Below are 12,113 nucleotides of genomic sequence, written 5' to 3'. Positions count from 1 at the left end.
AAACTAAATAATTATTATTTTCTTCTCCCATTTTCTTTTTATTAGTAAAGAAAATATCTATGCCAAATGATTTTGAATATTGTATATAGCTTAAAAACTTAAGTAACATGCCAGTGTCTTATCTATGCAAGTGTTGTTTGTATTGCTAATTTGAAGCAACTACTATTTATGTATGTAATTATATGTGAGATTTGAATGAATTATAACTCTGTGCAATCATCTAGTTGAACAGTTCAAATTGGTGCCATAATCTGGATCTTCTTTTCCAAAAATATATTGTAAATTTATTTCTCTTCCAATCAACCTCATTATGATGGAAGAGAAAGAGGGAAAATCTATTCCGCATCAATTGAATAACAGCAATGTGTTATGGCCTCTTTTTCATTGAGTCTGCTTCTTTTGTGTTAAATAACATGTATCTCTCAAAGTATTTTTGCTTCTCTGTCTTCAGGGCCTGCTTATGGCGTCTAACATTGCAAATATATCATTCTATTCCGTTTTAGAAGCAAGTATGTACAATCCTGAAAAAGGAGGAGAGAAAGAAATGGATGTTTGATGCATCTAAAAGAGTAGGGTCAAGGACAACAGCAGGCTTGTCCATCTGCCCATCAGCAAACTGAACTGTGTCCACTAGTTATCAGCAGGAGGTGGCCAGTGGGTATCACACTAAAATTGAATTTCTGCCACTGGGAAGACAAGGCGGTAAGGAGGGAAGAAATCGTTTTAGAATCCATTTCTGCTTTGGCATGATGTATATAAAGAATTGTTGCTTGTTTCTTACACATAAAGTATAAAACTTTTTTTCATTTATTAAACATTTTCTGAATGATTTTTAGAATCTAGGCACTGTGCTGGCCACTATGAATATGAAGAATAATTTCTTTCTTTAGGGATTCTGTTTTATGACGGGGACTGAGAAGTAAACAAATAATTATAATACAGTAAGATGACAGCTAATACACATACAATGTGCTATGGGAACCCCGAGAAAGAAGTAATGAACTATACAAAAATATGGCAAGTTTACAAATTTGTGAGGCATCTTTGCAAGGGGCTATGCTAACTTCTCTGTAATATTCCAGTGTTGATGCCAACACTGCTACAGGAGTGAGACCAACCACAGAAGTAGAATAGAAAATCCAAGAATAAACAGATGGATCTTGAATAGTTATGTTTGTCTTAGGGTAGGAGAAAAAAGTGTTTATTGTCTTTATCTTTATTTATTACAGTCTTTTTCATGTGGATGTATGCTTAATTATGATATAATTTTAACCTTAGTAACAACATCTAAACATGTCAACCTCTGTATTCTCTATCAGTATGCTTGAGGGTGTGACTACTAGAAAACATAGATACAGATACGATATAAATGAAGATACAGATGTATATGCAGATGTTGAAATAGATTTAGTTTCTTGTCTCTGAAAATACTACTTGCAGTATAATTTTTAAAATTTGCAATAAAGCATTGTCTTTTAGGCAATTTCCTAAGAGAAAAGTGAAGATAAGGCATAGCATTTATTGGCACTTTGAAGAATTAAGATGTTAATACAAATACATCCTTAGTGTGCTTTTAGACATATTATAAAGGCTTCTTTTCAATGACAGAAATGAAGAATGAGCGAATTGAGGCACTCCAATTTAAGCTAAAGTAGAAAGTCTGGGTAAACTGTCAGCTTACAAATCCTTTTTAAATGTCTATTGGCTTTGTTACTAGCACACAAATTTGGAAAAAAAATTCACATCAGTTTCTGATAAAATTTATTGTTCCTCTTTGAGGCAATTTTTGGTGCTAATTTACCCAAGTCTCATCTTAGTTATCCCAAGCATTCTGTGTGGTTCCTGAAACCATACATTGCCCTGGAGGGAGCTATCTGCACAATCATATTGGTGTTCCCCCTCCACGGCCCCTGCCCCAGTCACAGGAGCCAATCACACATTCTGAAAGGTAGTCCAAGGCATTTGCTTGCCCCAGGAGCACCAGGGTTTTAAGCACCATGCTTGCCCAGGGTCTCAGTCTGCTTTGAAGAACCCATTCCAAAGAGTAACAGCTGTCACTTTGCATGGCTCTGTCCTGGTGGACACCAAAACTTAAATGCTGTATCCCCAGACAAATTCAAGAGAATATAGTCACATTGTTATTATTATCCATCAGTTGTACAAGACATTAAAGATCCTAAACTGTACCTCTAATCTCTACTGTAGTCAGATAATTAACTTTTTTCCATGCTAAAATTTCATTTGTACTTTCCCTACATGTAATGAAAACCACAATGCCTGTGGATATAGCCTCATGTTTTTATTCTTTTCATCTGCCAACTCTGTATAAGTAATTTGGGGTCACTGTTCTCAATGTATTTCTCTTTTAATAATATCTAGCACAGCTTCACAGGTACCTTTATGTTTAATGAATGTTTTCTATTGATTGTGCTGGTGCTGGTGGTGTTACCAGCCTTTCTGTTCCACTCCAACAAGTATCCAAGTGTTGTCCTAGGAGCAAATAAAGTTTTTCCAAGATCTATGTTATTTTTCTACGATTTTTGTTGTAGATTTCTAGCCAACATAGTTTTTAATTCACCGCATATGTAAAAACTGCAAAAAATGGAATTTAAAAATAAAAAGTAAATATCCTTACACAGTGAGCTGAGTAATGGCTCAAGCCCAAGGAGCCTGACTCATAAATGCTACAGAGAAAGTCATTCATTAACTTAAGGTCAAAGACATGTAAGCTACTTGACAATAAATGTAAGTCAACAGAAACATTAATTAGTGGAAATGTTTAAAAAGTAGATGCCACTGTGAAAGCAATGGCTTATTTCCTTTTAATGAAAGGTGTGATATCTCTTCTAGGTTATATATAATAATTACCAATATTCAGAAAAAAGAGATAAATAAATGAGCAACATGGAAAACACCCAACTTACGAGCAGCTCCAAAACTCCAAGAGCATGTTGTATAATTTTGAGAAAGTATTTTCACTTACAGTATTGTTAGACATAGTTGCTAAAATATCTAGTATTTTCCCTTATAGTATTGTTATACACTTTTTTTTCAGCTCACATAAGCCAATCTAAACCAAAATGTTGAAGTATGATATTGCCCTAATAATTCCATATTAAATTCACCTAACATTTTGTAACACACTTCTGAATTTCTATCTGTGAATAATAACGAAAAACACCATTTATTGAGCATATATGTATTACTCAGGCACTGTGCCAATTTAATCCTTACCTCAGTCTGTGAGATAATTATTATTATTATTTATTTATGGATACACAAACAAACCTAAAATTCTAAAATAATCTGCTATAGGTGTGAGTATGTTAATAACACTGTATGTATGCAGAAAAGAAAATGTCTTTAAGTCTGTCATTCTCCAGTTTTCACACTTGAAAAACACGAAGCAATCCACAGTCAAAGGGCAGAGGCTTTGGACACAGAATTCCCTGCAATATGTTCACAAGATCAGATAAATGCCCCTGTCAGTGACAGTCCATATAGTACAATGTATTTGCAGCCTTGAGGAACATATGTAGATTCAAACATATTCTTGGTTCCTCTTTTAAGAATCCTGTTAGACAGACCCTTAGATCTTATTTTTAATAACTCTTAATCTTTTTTATATACTCAGCCAAAGATCAAAGCTACTTTAAGCTATGCATTCTGTTTTTTCTACTTTAATTTGTACTTATGCCACATTTTACTTTTTTTTCATAGCAAGAGATAGATTTTCCTTCACAAAGGAATACAATTTGCCCTTAAGGGAGTGGTATTCATTTTCAATAAACATTTGGTAAGTTACTACCTTTTCTAAAGTCAAAGACTAAGTCTGAAGAAGGTAAAAAGATGGATAAGACCTAACCCGTGCCTCTGGGGGTCTTAAAATCTAATTGTGGAGACACAAATTGAATCAGGGCTAAGTTTGAAGTAAAGCCTTACACTCCCTCTCCAAAGAACAATTTCTGACACAGTGTTGCTTCTCTAAGGAGCAAGCTCTAATTTTGTCTCAATATGAGAAAGGGGGATAAACAATAATCATCTAGGATAAATTGTTAAAACTAAATGATTCTGGTTCTACCAATAACTCTTAGGGAGAGGGGGCAACGCAGGAGAAAGGGAACAGTTTCAGAATCGACATGAGTGTGCCTGAGGATCTGCTTTTACAAACCACATACCCACAGCTTGCCATGTTCCCAAGAATCACTTCTCTAGGGAGTCCAGGTGTAGAAAAGAAGATGTCAAGCATCTCAGGAATCTGAAGATAGGAAAAGGCTGAGAACCACAAGGTCTAACATGCTGTAGTTTTTGAGGTGCTGTTTCCAATGACAACATAGTATATATTCATTTTTCTATTTGTCCTTATTTAACGTTAAACAAAGAAGAATATTTGACACAAAAGTCCAGATCAAGAGGGATTTAATTCAAGTAGGTGATTACCTGTGTTGCTCATTGAGATAAAAAGCTGTCTCTTCAGAAGTAGGCCTGAATCACTGCAAAGTTGAGTTTCTTAGAAAAGAGTCTATGATAAAAACAAGTATGAAGATGGTTATCTAAAGCAAATTATTTTTATTCATTAACAACTAACCTTTTGGGAATACTCTCTTACTATAATTTACCCTCCCTAAAAACTCAGAGAATTAGCCTAATTCTCTTCTCCACATAAAATACTGCAGATATTTTCTCTCTTTGGAGAAGCAGCCTTTCTCCTCTTTTTACTGAAATGAAATTCTTAGTGCCACAGCTTCCTATTTCAGTTCTTATATTTATCCTTTATCTACTTTCAAACTTCACGTTCCACCTGTAAAATGCATCCCTAACCAGAAGACATTCTATCTTATCTTCCATCCACACGCACCATTCAGCATTTACATTTACGTTTTATGTTTTGCAGCCACACTGATTACCAAATTGTGGTGGATGGCATTTTTGTTTTGAGTTTAGCATTTTGTTTCTGTTTTAATTTTAGGGGGAAAGAATTTTAAAATGATTATATGGCATATAACTCTATAAAAATTTAAGGTACAGAAAAGCATCATCTAAATGAAGGGGAAAAGCTACTCAATTTTACCACATAGAAACCACTGCTAAAATTTTAGTATTTTCTATGTATATTTTTTAACTTTTCATTTTGAAATAATTTCATACTTACAGAAAAGCTGCAGAAATAGTACAGAGCTACCATGTACTCTTCACCCAGTTTATACCATTAATATGTTAATGACTTCCATAGCCATAGTGTACTTATCTAGATCTTCTATGTATATTTTGACAAGGTTGAAATTATATTTTTTGTTCATTGCTTTTTTGTATTTGACAGCAAAAGCATTTATATAAGTTCTTCGAAATATTTTAATTTCCAAGTAATGTCACACTACATAAATGCATATTTTAAATAATTATTTCCATATTGCTGGATATTGAGATTGTATGTGATTTTTTATTATTAAAAACATGTTATAATTTTTTAAAGTATTTACTAGTTTATGGGTCAAAAGAGTGGTCTCTCATTTTTAATGGCTTTTTGTATTTATTATTGAAGGTGAACATTTTGAATGCTTATGGTTTTTATTTCATGTTTTGTAAAGTGTTTATTCAGGCCCTTTTCCATATACTAATGTATTGTACTGGTGCCTGAATGTATTACTTACAAACTTATGTAGAGCTTACATATTTAAGATTAAGCTTTTGACTCAAAGATTACAAAGTGTTTTGTTGATATTTGCCGTTTATTTTGTTTTTATTTCGATAATCCAAAATAATTTTGCTGACTGAAAACAACATATATCTTTTATAGTTTTAATTTGTAATTAAATAACATTTTTATAAAGTAAAACTTCCTTCCATTCTTCAACTCAGTATTTATCAAACTGCGATATGTCAGCCACTAGTCATCTGAACATGGGACTCTTGGGAATTATGGGAATTTCTTTCCTTGAAAAAGAGTCCATGTATTATTCAAGTTTGACAATAACTGCAATAGGTACAAAGGTCAAAAGAGGAATTCTATGTATAATAAGATGCCATGCATACACAATACAAACAGTTTATCAAAGGATCAGGTAGTATTGGATGTTTTCTAGTGTTATTTTGTACTACTTTAATGTCTTATAAATATTCATAACTTAACTGAAAACTAATTTCTTTTTTGTTGCTACAGACTAAAAATCAAAAAGCTGTGTTTCACTTCTTCTACAATACTAAATGGCTTAAAAGTCCAAAGGCACCCACAGTTCTTATGCCAACTGCCTCGGCTCCCTTTGCCTGGAGTACTCTCTCAATCCATTTCTCTACCCCAATCAAGTAGAAAACTCTTGGGCCTCATTGTCATTCCACTCCACCAAACCATCCTGCAAAATTGTCTTAATTGTTGTATTCTCTGCTAGCTTTTTCTCCATATTTACTTTCACTGCTGCATTATACTGGCATTTGTTATGTAGCTGTTGCCCCTCACAAGTGTTAGAGACTCTTCTCTGTATCAAATTCTCATCACTGTAGCTCCAGTGGGGCTAGAAAATTTCCTATATATATATAAAATAAAAAATGTCATATATATATTATTCAAAAATTTCATATATATATAAATTTTTGAGCCACACTGGAGAAAACTGTCTACATATATATATAATTGGAAACTCATTAATGTTTATAAAATGAATTATCCATATTAGGTAGCAATCACCTGGGAGAGTCTAAGAAACCCAACCTTGTTTTCTAAATTATACTGACAAATAATACTGCAAGTTCATCTTCCAACTCTGCAATCAGTTGTCTTATGGGATACAAGCTTCATTTTGGCAATGTCAAATGTTTTCTATGCTGTGATGAGTGACTCAAGCCAAAGATAATATCTTTGCTCAGGCAGGTGATTAATAATCACTCTTTTTAAAAACTTTTTATGTTGAAATAACTTCAAACTTACAGAAGAGGTGGAAGATGCTGTGGTTCGCAAACTTTCCCCTCTCAAACTTATGGTGAAATGTAATTGCCATTGTAACAATGTTAAGAATTGGGATCTTTAAGAGGTGAGTAGGCCACGAGGACTCTGCCCTTATGAATGAACTAATGCTGTAATCAGGGGAGTCAGTTTCTTATAAAAGGATGAATTTAGCCCTATTTGTTGCTTACTTTCTTCCCTCTCTTTGCCCTTCCACCATGTGATGCCTTCTGCCATTATGATACAGCAAGAAGACGCTCACCAAATGCAGCTTATCTTAGACTTCCCAACCTTTAGAACTATGATCCATTATGTTTCTATTTATTATAAATTAACCAGTCCATGGTATTCTGCTATGGCAGCACAAAACAGACTAAGACAGAAGATTGAAACAAAGAACTGTTGTATACTCTTTAACCATATTCCCCAATTGCTATCATTTTGCCAGTTTTGATTTTCTGTGCATGTGCATGCACACCCACACACTCACACACACTACAAAATATTTATGGTGAACCATTTAAGAGTTACTTCAGAATTATGTCCCTTTGTCCTTAAATACTTCAGTGTTCATTTCCTGAGAAAGAATGTCCTCAGACATAATCACAGTAAATTTATCAAATCTAGGAATTTCATATTTATACAATCCTCTTATCTAATATACAGCCTATATTCATTTTCCTCTAATTGTCCTTTACAGAATTTTTTTCTCTGATCCAGATTCAAGATCACACATTATATTTAGTTGGCATGTCTGTTAGTCTCCTTCATCTGGGACACCACACATTTTGTTTTTCATGACACTGAAATTATTCAGAAGTAACATTTATTGTTTTAAAGAATGTCCCTTTGATTCTGTCTGATGTTTCCACTTGATTAGATTCGGATTATGCTTTTTATCAGGAATACTGCATAAACAATGTTGTGCATTTCTCAGTATAACATGTCAGGAATCATATCTCAATTTATATCATCATTGGTGATGTTAACTTTAACTACTCAGTAAGGTGATGTTGGTCAGGCTTCTCCACTATTCATTTTGTAATTAATAAGTAAACTCCGAGGAGATACTTTGATGATATATAACTATCCTATTCCTCTTCAAACCTTAAAAATTTTGCACAAAAATAAACTCATACCAACTTGTTATTAAATGTCTGAAAAGGATCTAGTTTGATACACTAAGACATTGGTTTGAAAAGATCCCCTATCAAAGCAACATGAATTCTACTAAAATTGAAGCAAGAACAAATATTAAATTCATGGTAAAGTTTGGATAAAAGAACAATGAGATCATTCATGTTTTATGAAAAGTTTAAATGGCTAATGGCCCAAAGAAATAAGCAGTTTACAAATGGATAACTCATTTTAAAAGTTAATTCATTTTAAGAAGGGACAAGGCCATACTGAAGATGAAGCCTGTTGCAACAGACTATCCACATCAATTTGCAAGGAAAAAAATTCGACTTTATTTTGTCCTAATTGAAGAAGACCAAGGATTAGCAGCACGAACAATAGCCAAAACCATAGACATCTGCATTGGTTCAGCTTACACAATTCTGACTGAAAAATTACAGATGAGCAAACTTTCCACTCAATGGGTGCCAAACCATTGCACCCAGAACAGCCACAGAAAAGAGCAGAGCTCAATGGAAATTTTAAACAAGTGGGTTCCAGATCCTGAAGCATTTCTTCATAGAATTGTCACAGGAGATGAAACTTAGCTGTCATCCTAAAGACAAAGCACAATCAAAGTAAGGGCTACCAAGAGATGGAAATGGTCTAGTCAAAGCAGAAGTGTACTAGTCAAGAGAAAAGGTCATGGCAACAATTTTTGGGGATGCTCAAGGCATTTTGCTTGTTGACTTTTTGTTGGACCAAAGAACAATAACATCTACGTATTATGAGAATGTTTTTGAGAAAGCCAGCCAAAACTTTAGCTAAAAAAAAAAAAACAAAAACAAAAACAAAAATAAATACCCAGGTAAGCTTCCATAGTCTTTCTCCACTGTAACAATGCACCTGCTCATTCCTCTTAAGAAACAAGGGCAATTTTGCAAGAGTTTCAATGGGAAGTCATTGGGCATCCACCTTATAGTCCTGATTTGACGCCTTCTAACTTCTTTTTGTTTCCTGGTCTTAAACAATCTGTAAAAGACATCAATTTTTCTTCAGTTGATAGTCTAACAAAAAACTGCCTTGACTGAATTAAATTCCCAGAACCCCCAATTTTTTAGAGATGGACAAAATGGCTAGTATCGCCACAAGTGTCTTGAATTTGATGGGGCTTATGTTTAAAAAATAACTTTCTATTTTTATTTTAATATTTTATTTCTATTTTCCAATTACAAATTTATTTTCATAAAATCCAGATCCTGTACAATATTTTTCCATGGACTTTTTGAAGTCCTCTCACATCTCTAGTTTCAGACAGACTAGGTCTCATTTTTATTATGTTTCATTACACAGTGGAGATTAAGGAGGACTTAGTCTAATCTTTTAATTTAGAGACAAGTTTCCTTCCATTCAACTAGTTCAATTCTGTGTTCAGACAAGAATCAAAATAAAATCCTCAGAAAATGGATCGATCTAATAGTTTTAGTGAAAAAATACTTTAGATATTAACTTTATGAAATGTAATGATCTTTTGACTATATGAAATTTAATGATCTTTTAAAATGTGCTTACCATTAACCAACCACTATACTAAATAATAATTTGGGTAATTTTGCTATTAAATATTACTAAAATTATTTATTTATGAAGCTCTGTCGCTAGACAGCAGATTAAAAGCTATGGGTCCCAAATATGTGGTTTTCCTGAGTCAAGCAATCATGTCAAGAAATGCCATTTTCTGTAAAAGGGGCTAAAAAGGACTCAAAGACTAAACATAACACACCTTGCATCTGTGAAGACTGTTTACTAATGAAATCATCAAGAAACAGCCAACATCAATTGTTTAGAATGAAAATTTGAAACTTGGAAACTGTGGCATAGAAGCTCATAGATTTTCATAGAAGGGACCTTGGTAGTCATATTCAGCCCAAAGCTCCCACTTTGTAGATGAAGAAATTGAGGCAAAGAGACATGACATAATTTGACCACAGCCAATTCATGTCAAAGTAAATAAGGATGAAATGTTAATTAAAAGACAAACAGAATGTTGATGATCTGAAGAGCCTAACTCCATTAGTGTTTCTATAACACAATTTAGGGTTTGTCAGGCCCAGTCTAGTTTCCCATGTCTTCCATCCTTTGTCTCCCAAAAACTATGACTGTAATCTCAGTCCCAGCCAGGTTCCTGGAAATAATCCTCAGTGTAGACAGATGAGATTTAAGGAAATCTAGTCAACATCTCCAGAATTGATATCAATTTTTTTTTCTAAGCTTTGATTTTATTTGCAGAGGTTTTGCTTTGACTCCTTGACCAAATTCCCTTCTTGAATACAGTTTGGTAACTAGACCCTGAGATTGGCCTTGTTCCCTATTGTTGAGTTCCAGTCTTAGATACCTGCCTAGTGATATACTAAGACTACGACTGTACATTGTTCTTGCCAAGCTCTGCTTCTTCCTACAGAGAGAAAAGTTAACCACAAATCCCAGACCAATTGGCCTGCTCTATCATTTAATGATGCAGCTGCCTAGATCTTTAAATATTCAGAAAACTAAAAATTCTCCACTGACCCACTCTCCTTTCTTCTTAGGATACCGCTATCACTGTACATTGGATTACTCTTATTTTCAATGCCTGTGACCTTTCTCATTTTATTCATTTAGTCAACAAACATTTATGGAGTGCCTCTTGTATGTCAAGTATTGTGCTAAGCATGGGTGCAGATAGTAGGGATGAAAAAAAGTTATACTTTAATTCCTGACTTTTACGGATTTACAGTCTTGCGACAGCAACAGATTGTAAATGCTTCACACAGACAAAATCGCATGCTTACAAGGTGAGAAAAGTACTAGAAAGGAAACACAGAATTACAGTCAAGGAAAAGTTTTCTAGAAAAGTAACATTATGTCTGGATATTTGAAGGATAAAAATGAATCAGCTTTCGAAGCACTGGAAAAACTATTTCAGACCAGGAACCAGCAGATGTTAACACCTTGTTAAGGCTAGGGAAGTTGGAGAAACTAAACAGAGACCAGTATGGCTGTAATATCTTGCGGGGAGAGGAAAGCTGCTCAAATGAGAAAAGAGAGGCAGATTATACAAACCATTGTAGGCCATGGGAAAACATTTAAATTGCATTGTAGTTGTAATGACAGAAAAAACATGGTTTTCATTTTTAAAAGATTATTCTGCTGAGTTGAAAACAGGCATTCAAATAAAGACATGTCCACAAATGTTCATAGCAACATTTTTCATAATAACCAAAAAGTGGAAACAACCCTAATGTCTATCAACAGATGAATGGATAAACAAAATGCTAAATAACCATATAATGAAATATTATTTAGCCATAAAAAGGAATGAAGTACATGCTATATCATGGATTAACCTTGAAAACATGCTAAGTGAAAAAAGCCAGACACAAAAGGCCAGAAATATATGATTCCATTTAAATGAAATGTCTAGAATAGGCCAATTCATAGAGACAGAAATAGATTAGTAGCTTCCAGGGCCTAGGGGATGAGCATGGGGTGTGATTGCTTAATAGATGAGAGTTTCTTTTGGGGGTGATGAAGATGTTCTGCAATTGGATACCAGTGATACTCGCAAAACATTATGAATGTACTAAAAGCCACTTCATTGTATATTTCTAAAATAGTAAACATGATAAATCTTACATTATGAAAATTTTACCATAAAAAAAGATCATTCTTTGAACAATACGCTACTTAGTAAGAGAGAGGGGTTAGCTGCTGAGGCAGTAATCCCCATACATGGACAAGAGCAGTGACAGCAGAGACCAAGGAATGGGGAAGATCCACTATGTATCTTGGAAGTAAATTTCACAGGTTTTGATCATGTAAATAACTGAGTTAGGGAGAAAGAAGCAGAGAGGAAGGCAGACATCCAGAATTAATCGGAAGCTTCTGACTGAAAGAAGAACATGCTTCAAGAGGAAATGAAGGGCTCAGCTTTGGACTCAACCTTGAGATGCCCATGATCCAGGCTAGGGTACGCTATGCTAAGACACTTCCGTGTTTTAGCATATTACTTTAATTTTCT

The 12,113-nt window shown here is 34.0% G+C and overlaps 1 protein-coding gene across 1 annotated transcript in view; it reads right to left on the bottom strand.

Moving 5' to 3' along the window:
- Positions 1-12,113, bottom strand: part of SLC44A5 (solute carrier family 44 member 5) — a 408,769-nt gene that overhangs the window by 333,618 nt on the left and 63,038 nt on the right. The gene's annotated exons all lie outside the window — the stretch shown is intronic.

Source organism: Sapajus apella, unplaced genomic scaffold (genome assembly GCF_009761245.1).
Source record: "Sapajus apella isolate SASKATOON/1434 unplaced genomic scaffold, GSC_monkey_1.0 scaffold36, whole genome shotgun sequence".
NCBI lineage: Eukaryota > Metazoa > Chordata > Mammalia > Primates > Cebidae > Sapajus > Sapajus apella.
The sequence above is the reverse complement of the archived record's forward strand: the minus strand, read 5'-3'. Positions and strand labels throughout refer to the sequence as shown.